The sequence below is a fragment of the Dermacentor silvarum genome, chromosome 3 (genome assembly GCF_013339745.2).
Source record: "Dermacentor silvarum isolate Dsil-2018 chromosome 3, BIME_Dsil_1.4, whole genome shotgun sequence".
In the NCBI taxonomy this organism is placed as follows: Eukaryota; Metazoa; Arthropoda; class Arachnida; order Ixodida; family Ixodidae; genus Dermacentor; species Dermacentor silvarum.
The window spans coordinates 127,377,794-127,389,153 of NC_051156.1; the positions used below are offsets into that span (position 1 = coordinate 127,377,794).

At 46.8% G+C, this 11,360-nt stretch overlaps 1 protein-coding gene across 1 annotated transcript in view; it reads right to left on the reverse strand.

Annotated features, from left to right (window-relative positions):
* The window catches only part of LOC119444762 (uncharacterized), a 76,140-nt gene extending 66,312 nt beyond the window's left edge, over positions 1-9,828 (reverse strand). The window contains exon 1 of the mRNA XM_037709111.2: positions 9,489-9,828. The gene's annotated coding sequence lies outside the window, so the exon portion shown is untranslated. The remainder of the gene's footprint in view (positions 1-9,488) is intronic.
* Between the last annotated feature and the right edge of the window lie 1,532 nt (positions 9,829-11,360).

The following is an 11,360-nucleotide window of genomic DNA, read 5'->3' on the forward strand; positions in this document are numbered from 1 at the left end:
GGAGACACGCTTGTTGAGAAGAGCTAAATCAACGCACTTATCTGCAGGCACTTGAGCGCGTGAAGTGAGCGTGGAGTGGAGAGTAAACAACCCTCTGCTAAAACTGTCTACTCTCATATGGTTCGTGAAAAGTTAGCATGAAGTCAGTAACTAGGCTAGATATTCGCAGTAAGTTGCTAGAAAAGGCAACGGTCCTACTCCGCATACCACAAACATGGCAAATCACTAAAGACAACTTTTGTTTCTTTTCAAAGAGCAATTGACAAATCTCAGCACAGCTTGCTCCCTGAATGTTCTTGAAATATATTAGGTGAATAGCTAGTTCGGCTGAACAATCCACCAATCAACTTGCCTTCGTCACGGTCCTCATAAATTAGTTTGCTTGTTGAAACGTTTGCGCCAGGCTGATGCTTCCCTTCGTTATCTACTGTTAATCAATATAAATGTTCATGTCCCTGCAACATTTTTGCCTTGTCTTAATCCTTAAATTGAGTTTTTTTTTTTAAGATGAAACAGTACATTGCGTTTTCGAGGGATCTGCAAGCATTAATTAGGCTTGCTTATACGTTAATTTAACGTCCTTGTTCTATTCATGCAACCTTTGCAGAAGTCACTTAAATATTGTTGTTTCCATTACATTCCTTGCTTCCCTATATAGTACTCTACTCGTGTCAAAGCCTTTACTGCCCCTTCTGAACACTAAATGTGCAGCAGAAGTATCAAGAGCCACCAATATGTCCTTCCGACGTTCATGCCGCTTTGTTTATTACGCTGTAACGCTATCTACCGTCATACGCCTTAATTACAAAGCAATCTATAGGTTTTTAAATAATGAGGACAATAAGACCCTGCGGTAAAGCAAAATGGCTACTAAGTGCAGCTGTTCCGCCGGTCGAGGTGACAAAACGAAATGCGCCAAGCGCCTGAACACCCTTTCTACGCCGCCTGTCGACGCATCCGTCAGCAGCAAAATGTTCTCAATATTGGGCTTCCGTGCAATACCTATACCTCCGTGGCTTTACCCGACGAGAACTTCCGTGGCAGCACAGCCAAAGCTAGGCGCACGCACTCGCACGAGCAGAGCTTCTGTTCTTGTGTTACTACGCCAAGTAGTGCGGATGTTCTCCCGCTGGTTTAACGGACCAGAAAAACCAGACATGGATAGGAGAAAGCCAGAAAACTAGGAGCAGCGAAAACGGAAATCATTTTCCTAAGCAAGCGTTTTCTTTGGTATGAAATAAATATTGCACAAAAAATAAACATGATAATTGGTACGATTTGTGTTACGCTACGTAGCTTTTATTTGGTTACATTCGCGGACTACATGCAGATGCGCCGCAAAAGAACGTGTGCTTCAGCTCCGTAGCTTTGGTGGCGCTGCCACAGAACGTTGTCGTCAGGTATAGAGATCCTGTGCACGAAATCTGACGTCAGGCAAATTTAATAATATTTATTTAATCAATTATAACCCTGTACAATATTGAAATTATGAGTTTGTGAAGTCACGTACCAAGCCATTCCAAGCCAAAAGAACAAATGCTTAGGCAAATTCATGCAATAACGATCATTCGCATGCTGGCTGAACCTCCCTTTTCCGTAGGCATTAGTGCCACAGTTTCCTCTATACATATTCTGTGACACTCTATGGCATGAAACAATGCCATAGCTACTACGCATGAAATTACACTGGCGGCGATACTACACAAGAAAAAAAATTACCTGAAGAACTATGATTGGCCAATCTATAGGTAACTTAGTGGCCAATCTATACGGAACACCGAGCCGAAACTATTTAAATGAAGTCACCGATAAAAAGTGAAAGGCCGTATTGTACATAAAGGAAAAAGGCCCTGTCCCTCCATCTTCACCATCGGGGACGTCATATACATTAAGTAGCAAGAGGACATTCATATTATACTATAATTATATGACATCCTCGAACAATGACTTGACGCAAACCGCTGGCAAATAGCCCCGTATGGCTCTTTACTTGCTGAAAATGTTGAAATGCTCGAGCACCCTTAAATTCTGGAAGGTGAATCGTGTGTATGTTTCGAAGAAAACACTCCTTTGGAACCCTAAAATTAATGAAAGTTTGTACAAAGGGCGTTTTCGTAATGAACGCACGCATTTCATAAACCTACAGGAATGCTAAGGGTGCGAAAAGGGTGTTTCTGCATACAATCCGCCCACGAGGGTGGAATGTTCCTTAGTGTGCACCGCACTTGAGTTTCGACGACGTGCACAGCCTCCTCTTTGCCTCCGCTATCTTCCTGGCGATGGGGTCAGTGCGGGTCATTGGCAGTCCCAAGGGGGGGGGGGGGGGGGGGTGAAGGCGGTCTCCTCCCCCCCCCTTCCAAGTTGTTTTCCATTGTCATGTAGCCGTCGCTATACGAAACAAGGAGCGCAAGAAGCGCGTCGCTTTCATGCAGGGGTTACACAAGCAGTCGCCTCTCCCACTTTTGATGTAACACATTTTCACAACACCACCAAATCAGAATCTGATGACCATGTGTGATTAATTAGGCAAGAGCTAAGTCCGGCCAAAGAACGTCATGCAAGTCATTACGCAAGTGATTAGTTAATGGAACAATGAAGAGGAAGCCAGTGATGCCACACGGCGGCATGTGGGCTTAAATGTAGCGCTCCTGTAGAGGGCATAAATTATGGCAACTGGTGAAGTGTCCTGTGATCATAAAACATGAAAAGGGATGGTATATTGAAATATGCATGTGCCAGTAGCACTGCTCCCTCATCAAAAATCTTGGCTGCAAGGCTTTGGAGGCATGCGCCATACAAATGCTACGATCGCAGCATTAGCCCCTGTTGAGAGGTCATGCTACGAATTCACCGCGCTGTTAACTTGTAATGAATGAACATCAGGTAAATTGTTAAAACGTGATTTGCTACTTTAAAAAATAGTCCACATGAAGGGACATTGCCGGATGGAGAGGTATATTCTGTCGGTAAGCTAGAAGAAATCGCTTTTTTTTTTTTTTGCTTCTGATTCGCGGCACTCAAGCTGGTACATGTAGGACGGTCAGCGTTTCTCCACATTTAACGCAGATGGTAAGTTCACCAGCCAACTGCAAGTAAGAGTGCGTCCCGTAGGTGAGGCCTATCCTAAGATGACGCAGAATTACTTCAGTTCGCCGTATTTTTTTGTTCCAATTACCCAAACAAGGCTTAATTAAATTAATGTTATTCGACGTTTAAGCGTCCCGCATTCGCGGCCATTATGTAGTAATTTTCTTGCACAGAACAGGCTTCAAGTCTGTCATAGGGAGATATATTGAAGTGTTGCTCGCTTTTGCTGCAATAGACGTAGCCATCCGGTCTGCCAGCATGTCCCCTTCGATGAAATCTGTGGCCGGGCACGCAGCAGATCACAACACTGCTGGTTAGATATGCACTGCGTGCATATCTAAAGCTGGAAATAACGGAGCGGCCTGACTGCTCTAAAACGGCGGCGCACGCTCTTTGATACACGCCAGTGGACACCGATATGGAGGAGGCGACCTCCAAATATATAGATAGCGCATGTTTAACTGCGCACAATTTCAAGGGTACACCTTGAATAAACACTGAGTGGATACGCTGCGTCTTGCTCTCTGGTTTTGTATAATCGCATGCCTTCAATTGCCGAAGCTACAAAGGTACGCGCTACAGATATTGTTCCTGCAATAGAAACGTTCGGCTTGCGCTCTCTTGTCACATTTTCGCATCAAATAACGCGTGGTCGCTCTGAGCTGGACTACGAGTACATACTCGTGTTCCGCCTTGCCGCGCAGTTTGTATCAATGCAGTGCTTCAGTCTTCTTTTTTCTGCCGAAGCGGTTTTCCTCGAGGTCTCCCGCAGACTTTCTATTCACGCAAACTACGTCATCACCCGATATCGCTCAACACAAGACAGCACACACGCATCGAGTGCACCTACACGTGTAGCCATCTACACCAGCGCTACAGACGCACCGGTCACCGCCTCTTATCTACGAAATTACGCAGCGAAACAACGGAAGCTACCTTAACGTCTTCACTTCCATAACCCCTTTAATAAATCGAGTTTATTTCATTTGCTCATTCCTATGTTTTCGTACTGGGACTTTCTCCACTAGGGGCACGTCCTCTGGCGCAACCAAATTTCGAGGCGCGTTTGTCAGCGAACAACTACTAGATTCGATGTGCGTGGGTTATCGCGTGAGAACATTGCCGTATGTGAAGGTTGAGATGCCGTGGTCTGTGGTGACGCAGGGGCGCGTTTCTCCGCTATCTGAGCTGGCAGTTGCGGGTTGCGCTTGTCGAAGTCGGCTGCGCTTCTCTTGTGTACGTGCGCAGATATCTACCCTTCTTCTACGGATAACACACGTTTCGATTCCGTATGCTGTGTTTCGCGTCGGTCGGTCCGATATCAATTATCATCGCAGGAAAATAAAAGCATCGCTTGTCGCAAGCCACTGAGAATGCGGGGATTACGAGAGAACGGACGGGATACGAGCGGAAACTGCTGACGGTTGGGAACAAATGCTCAGCCATCTTGAAAATGCGCAGGCATGGCCAGTCACGTCTTTGTTTGAAAGTATATTTTCTGGTGTTTTGAGGATTCGTACCGTGGTTCGTGTGAAGAGAAGTCTACAGGCCAAGTTTGCTGCGTAGTGCATGAAAGTTAGGCGCATGAAATAGCTGTGGGTTAAGTGTGGATGTGTGTTCGCTGTGTTGATGTGAGCCGAAACAGTCTTTCGCTATGAATATGAAATCGATGGTTGGAGGAATATTCGTCTGGTCGGGGGAGACATAGTAAAAGTAGAAAAGAGAGGAACGCCTACGAAAAATAAAAAAAAGTTCTAAAAACTGTCACGATGTTTCGGCTTCCTTGCGGAAGCCTTGTTCACATAGAAGTGCCTCGACGTGGCGAGCATGTCCGATTTAGTACGTGACCGAGGCAAATAGCGTAAGCAGGTGGATGATTGCCATTATTCCTGTTTAGCGTTTTTTTTTTTCGTAGTCTGGATAAGAAATGATTCCAGATACTGACGGGAACACCAGTTTTCTTCTTCCGCAAGTATGCTTACTTTGGCCCTAGTCAAGATTCGCTGTCAAAACACTGGAGTGAGGAAGCGCGGCACAGCAGCGAGCGAATTGACCGTCGTGCCGCCTCTCGCATCAACGCGATCTAAACCGCGAAAACACAGCGAGCAGCGAACTCGGTCCCCGTCGCAGATCTATGGCTTTCAAGATACAGCGGCCTGGCGTGACCGCCCGCGCTGCTCGGAGTAGAACGCGCCCCTCACCCTCGTCACAGAGCCTTGCTCCTCGCTGTCCTCCCTTTCGCGCGCGATTGCCGCGAACACCGGCTCACCATCACGCGCTCTCACTAGCACATACAGCTTACGGCGCGCGGCGACGATTTTATCGCCCTTGGAAATACGCAAGCGCACTGTATAGGCGGCGGAAGAAATGCGCCTGGAGTGTCCGTATAATTATTATCGCAATAAAACAAATGCTGGGCCCATCAGCACAGCCGGCGTAACGCGTGTGTAGTATACCTGATTAAATCAAGCAGGCTAGGTGACTATTTATCGCCACCCCGTTTCAAAGGGGATGCCAATAAATCATCATCATCATCATCATCGTGGGCTTTCTCCGCTGCGGAAGCCGCGCCAAGGCGGCGGGCGTCTGCTACGAGCCTGATATTTTGGTTGATATTAGCCAACATTGCGATAATTTGGGATATATTAAGTACCACGTCACTGCAAGGTAATACCTCAGTGACTCACCGCACAGACAACGCGTTTGCCGGCTGTCAATACGGGTATTTTGTCTATTTCCTTCTAGCTCGCTTGATCCGCGCTTACGCGGCTGTTTGAGTAACGCATTCCGCGCGCTTACTTCATTTAGTTATGCGTGGAATGAGCAACGTGAACGTGCTGAGGAAGAAAATAGGCTGGAGACCGCGATAATAACCAAGAGAACGTAGCAGATATGATTTGCTCATGCTAACGTTTCCTATCGTTTCCTTTCTTTTATTTCATGCATTCGATTTGCTTTACAAGACTGCATCTCGCGTTCTGCTGTTTCTTTATTAAGGCGAAATCCTTAACTCGGCTCTTGGGAAGCGGCATGTGTCTGTTGGCCGATGCCGCCGCACCAAAAATAAATACAAACCGCGTAACTCTCGCGGGTCCTTCACTTGGCACATATACCAAAGTATAGTGTGGAAAGGCACAAATGTGTGACTAAGATGACTGATGGGTCATGGCATTAGTAACTTGACATACTTCCACTCACGTCACGATTAACGATAACAATATGACGTGTGGTCATATGACGACGGCCAGAAATCCCTCTGCATGATGCTGTGGGTGTGACGGTAAAAACGTGTTAAATGCGAATCTCGATCGCAACGTGTCGAACTTACCCATATATCAGGAAGAACTGAGAGCACAGGTAAAGGGTGATAATATTAATGATAATTTCTGGGGTTTTACACCCGAAAATTACAATATGGCTATGAGAGACGCCGCAGGGGAGGGCTCCGTTAATTTCGGCCACCTGGGGTTCTTGAACGTGCTCCTAAACCTATGTACACGGTTGTTTTATGCATTTCGCCTCCATCGAAATGTAAGCCGCCGTGGCCGGGAATCGAACCCGCGTCCTCGAGCTTAGCAGTACATCCTACCAAAGCCACTAAGCTATAGCACGGCGTGTATATGTAAAGGCTATACGCGAGAAATATACGCGGCCAAAAAAAAAAAACAAGACAACCCAAAATAAATGAAACGCTAACAGTGCAACACTGTATACGTATGCCTCATTCCATAATTACGAGCAAGCGTCAGAAAACGAACATGACGGATTACGTATGTGCAACTCGTCTTTCACCTTCTTGTGTTGCAAGAGCGCAAACACTAAGCGAATTTTAACATGAAAGTAACTTTAGGAATATTTATTGCGTATGCTCGCTGGTTCGTACACAGCAAATATAGTTACTTATCAATAACTACGTACTTATATATAGTTACGTAATGAAAGAGGCAACAAATCACCAGAACATAAACTTTTCATTTTTTGCTGTTATTGAAGGTAACTATTTTAGGGATATGTAGAATCAATAGCGATATTTGTAATGCATCAAAGACAATAATTTTCAAGACGATTTTCCACTCAGTATAATGCAAGCACAAACGTCGTCACGCGCCATGAATGCTTGTTAGTTCACGTAAAAAATCACACGTTACGCAATAACTATGACATTACGAGAAGTTAGATGTTGGTAATTTCAGAGAGGATTCACGGGTTATTAAAACAAGGCTATTGCCGTAATAACTTTTACATAACAAATTAGTAAATGGCTAGGCCAGCAGTAGCTATCTATTCATTTCAATGTACAAAAAGAAATGTTTTTGTTTAGCTATATTGGCTGGATCGAATGGCTTTTCTTACGAATGTCTGAATTTGAAAAAAGCTTTGCTCACGGTGAACCTTAAGGTTCATCATGTGCGAAGTTTGTATTGAAGAGATAGCGTACAGCAAGAATTGTTTGTGTACGCAATCTTTGAAGCGAAATAAGCCAACAATATTGCGGCGTTAGGGCCGCCTTTGGTCTTTCTCTTGCTTCCCTTACACCTTCTCACTCTGCTGTGTTCATAATAAAATATTGTCGTGGCTAAAAAATATTAGCATAATTACATACGCATATAGCTGTAAACCACTACTGACCGAGAGCGAAAAGCGCGTAATGGTGAGCGAAGCAGTCACTGGACGCACGTAAGTATATTTCACTTGACTGCGCGAGTAATTTACTTTTTTCGTTACTCTTATTCTTGCAAGCATGGTGCTATTGCCCGCGTACCCATCTTTTTTTACGTTCTTTCCTTGCGCGGGCTCATTTAGCGCGTTTCTGCGCACGCACAGTTACCGTAATACCGTTCCCGAACTCTAGCACCGGAGCTAGGCCGCGCTGATGAGTTTGATACGCTAGTTTTTGCATTATCTTGCTGCCCAAGCACAAAGAAACGCTCAAAGATGGGTAAGCTCCATGCAGCACCACACTGTTGAAGTTAAATAGAGTTTAAGTGCTTTGCGTAGAAAATGAACGCAAAAAACTACAGAGTGTAGCAGACGACCCTCGCTTCCCGCGCGCTTCGCGAGCGCGAAAAGCCCACGGGTCCGGAGCAGCAGAGGCGCGGCGCGGCAGTTCACAGAAAACGGCCCTCGCCGGAGCCGGCGCTTTGGACACTCTCCCATATTCTAGGTCACTCTAGCTGGGCTCTATGGGAGCGTCCGCTCTTGTTTAGTGCCTTTCTCTATCCACGCGCTCCGAAATCGCGTCTTAAAGGGGCTCTGAACCACCCCTCGGGCTTGGTGAAATAACATAGTCCGCGGGTAGCATACGCTGTTGTGAACATCTCAGCCAAGTTCTGCTATCGTACGCGGTCCGTGGAGCTCGCAAGCGGAGCGCGCAGTCACCTTTTTCTCAAACGCTCTCGTTTAAAAAACCCCATGATCCTCGCTATTTTCTGTGTGCTTTATTTCGTAGTAAAGCACACTCCAATACGCGGCTGCTATTGGTCGCTGTGGTCGGCTACACCGCGGCCGCCGCGAGGTGCCGCCACGAGTCCAGTGGCTAAGCGCACTGCGGCTCTCTGAGGGCAGCTGCGTTTGGCTTACGTTTAGCGTTGCGTAGGCACCAAATCGGAAAAATTGAACTGCGCGCCACCGTGACACCTCGGACGTCACGGTGACGTCTCCGCCGTAGCCTTCGAAGTGCAAGGGTTGGGAGGAGGAACGGGAGCACAGCGGAGGCCGTGTTGGATTGGCGATAACTCCGCTTCTGCTTGACGCATTGAAGTACTTTTTGAAGTGATTCTGAAATAGCCTATTTTCACTTCAAATGTCTTTCTCCACTTCGATTAAAAGTAATTCAGGGTCCCTTTAATCGCTGAGCACTATACCGGAAGTGCGAGTGTTAGCGATACCAAAGCGAAGCCAACCGAGTTGCTAGTCCGATTTGTGATTTTTATGGTAGCTGATTATCATATTTCCCCACGTAATAAAATATTTACGATCGTTATGTGTGCAATGTATCGTACTTGCTTTTATTGCTTTGTTCTCTTTTGCCTAGCACATACGAAATACTCCTGCACTAACGATGAATTCAGAACAAGGCGGCGAGAAGTGACTTGTAGGGACCCCTAGGGTTCCCTCGCACAGTCCTACCTTTGTCTTTTTTGTAATAAAATGTTTACTTTCTTGGGGAAGTTCAGCGTACCTCGTCAGGGTTGGCGGCCGTGAAAGAGCATTTCGTCGCGCGCAACTAGAGAATCGATGTGAACACGCCCGTCTTGTCACCGGTTATCACGCTCCTACTCGCGCGATAGAAAGTTTCTGGATATTACCGCGCCAATAGTATCCTCTATAGCGTTGCCCTAGTTTCTGGGCACAGCCACAATATGTACATGGTTACTCTCCCACTTCAAAGCATACCGTACCAAAAGAGTTGCTGGTCGCCGCTTCTGGTAATGTTGTTCCTGGCGTGAATGAGGCTTAGGTCAGCGGGTAGCGAGTAGCCTATAGAGGTCCCCATGCTCAGGGAGCCCATCCATCCGGCCATCAGCGAGGAGAACAGCGTCACGGGACCCTGGTTGTTGGTCTGCAGTTCCGGTGACTCCCTGCCCACGCTAGTTGGCGTGATCGCCGGCGTTCGGTTATAACTCGGCAAGTTCTTTGGCGAACGCTGGCCGGGACCGCTGGGAGAATTCCACGTCAATCGCCCGAGAGAGGGAACTGGTGACGCCGCCGGGGACGCAGCCGGACGCTGAGAAGACGGCGAGGCTGCCATTCTCGTCGGCTGTTCTTCTTCTTCGTCGTCCTCTTCGTGCTGCGTGAAATTTTCGTAGAGTGCAAGTAAATGATGAACATGATAATATAGATGTAGATGTAGAGACTCGGTGTTGTACATACCCACTCTGAGGGATTGGCCAAGAACCGGGTAGTTCAATATAACAATAAGAAAAAAGATATAAAAGAATGCAAACAATTTTTACATTATAACTTCTCCTCTCCCGGTGCAATTCCTTATTACACATATTTTTTTTCGGAATGGAAGGTAAGAAGATGAAGAGCAAGAGGTTACTCGACTGGATTGTGTCGAACGCTGTGCTGTCCCCGAAAGCGCGAGTGCCGTCGTTAAAGGCTAGGTTTCGACTACTCATAGTCCAAACCTTTCTGCGACTGCATGAATCACCTTTCAGAAGACACCAAACAGTGTTTATTACTCAGCCCACTTTATTTTATTAAGATAACAATTATATGGACACTTCAGGCGCATTTGCTTGCTTGCCTTTAAAAGTGACTCGTACCCAAGGCGCATCGTCGTCACCGTGAGGTTCCGTATAAAATCCACGGGCGATAAAATCGTCGGCGCGCGCCGTACGCTGTATGTGGGAGCGAAAGCGTGCGACGGTGAGCCGGCAACCACGGCTTGCGCACGCAAAGGCGGGAAGAAAGCGCGCAGTATTCCAGTCGCGCACAACGTCCTCAAGTTGTGTTGGGAGGTGGATCGACCTCGCCTTACTGCGGCCGCGCGGTCCGCCGCGGGGGGGAGGGTAGAGAGGGGGAGGCCGCGTACTCGCCGTGCGCATCCGCCCGGGCGGTTGTACCTTGAATGGCATCTGCGGCGGGCGCGGAGTACTCCCTACCTGTGTTTTCGCGGCTAAGATCGTGTTGATACAAGTGCCGGCACGAAGTTAAATTCGCTCGCTGCTGCTGCTGCTGCTGCTGCGCTCACTCCAGCGTTTTGACAGTCAGTTTCCGCGGTCATCGAGTGAGATGCGTTCATGTTTGCTTGTACGCGCGTGACACCATGGTTGTTAATTTAGTTAGTCTGCCTATGTTTATAAGTTTATACGGATGATTAAACTACTATACTTAGTTTGCATAGCTGTCCACTACTTTGCTGTCGCAATCGATGCTTTGCCTTTCGGGCGAAACTGCGGCCTTTTTTTTTTAATGTCCATTGGCCCCATTTTCATACGCCACATGTGGTTTTTGCGCAGGCACTACTCGAGCCATTGAATGTTAAACTCTATAAGATAACTACAGCAAAGTCTGCTACCGTCTGTCTAGAAACTATTTTTGATAACATCTACTCAAATAATGCTAAACGTTTTTCTGCACGAATTCTCAATGCCTTACAGATGCCTCATAGAGCAACGAAAAGGCAGGTGTAGGAATTTTTTCTCATTCGCTAGATTGGTCCTATTCGATTATACTTACTAATTTTACTCCTATCGACACAGCAGAGTTCTTAGCGGTGGTTCTAGCACTGCGAAAATTGAACCCCTCTCATTCATCAGTGGCTA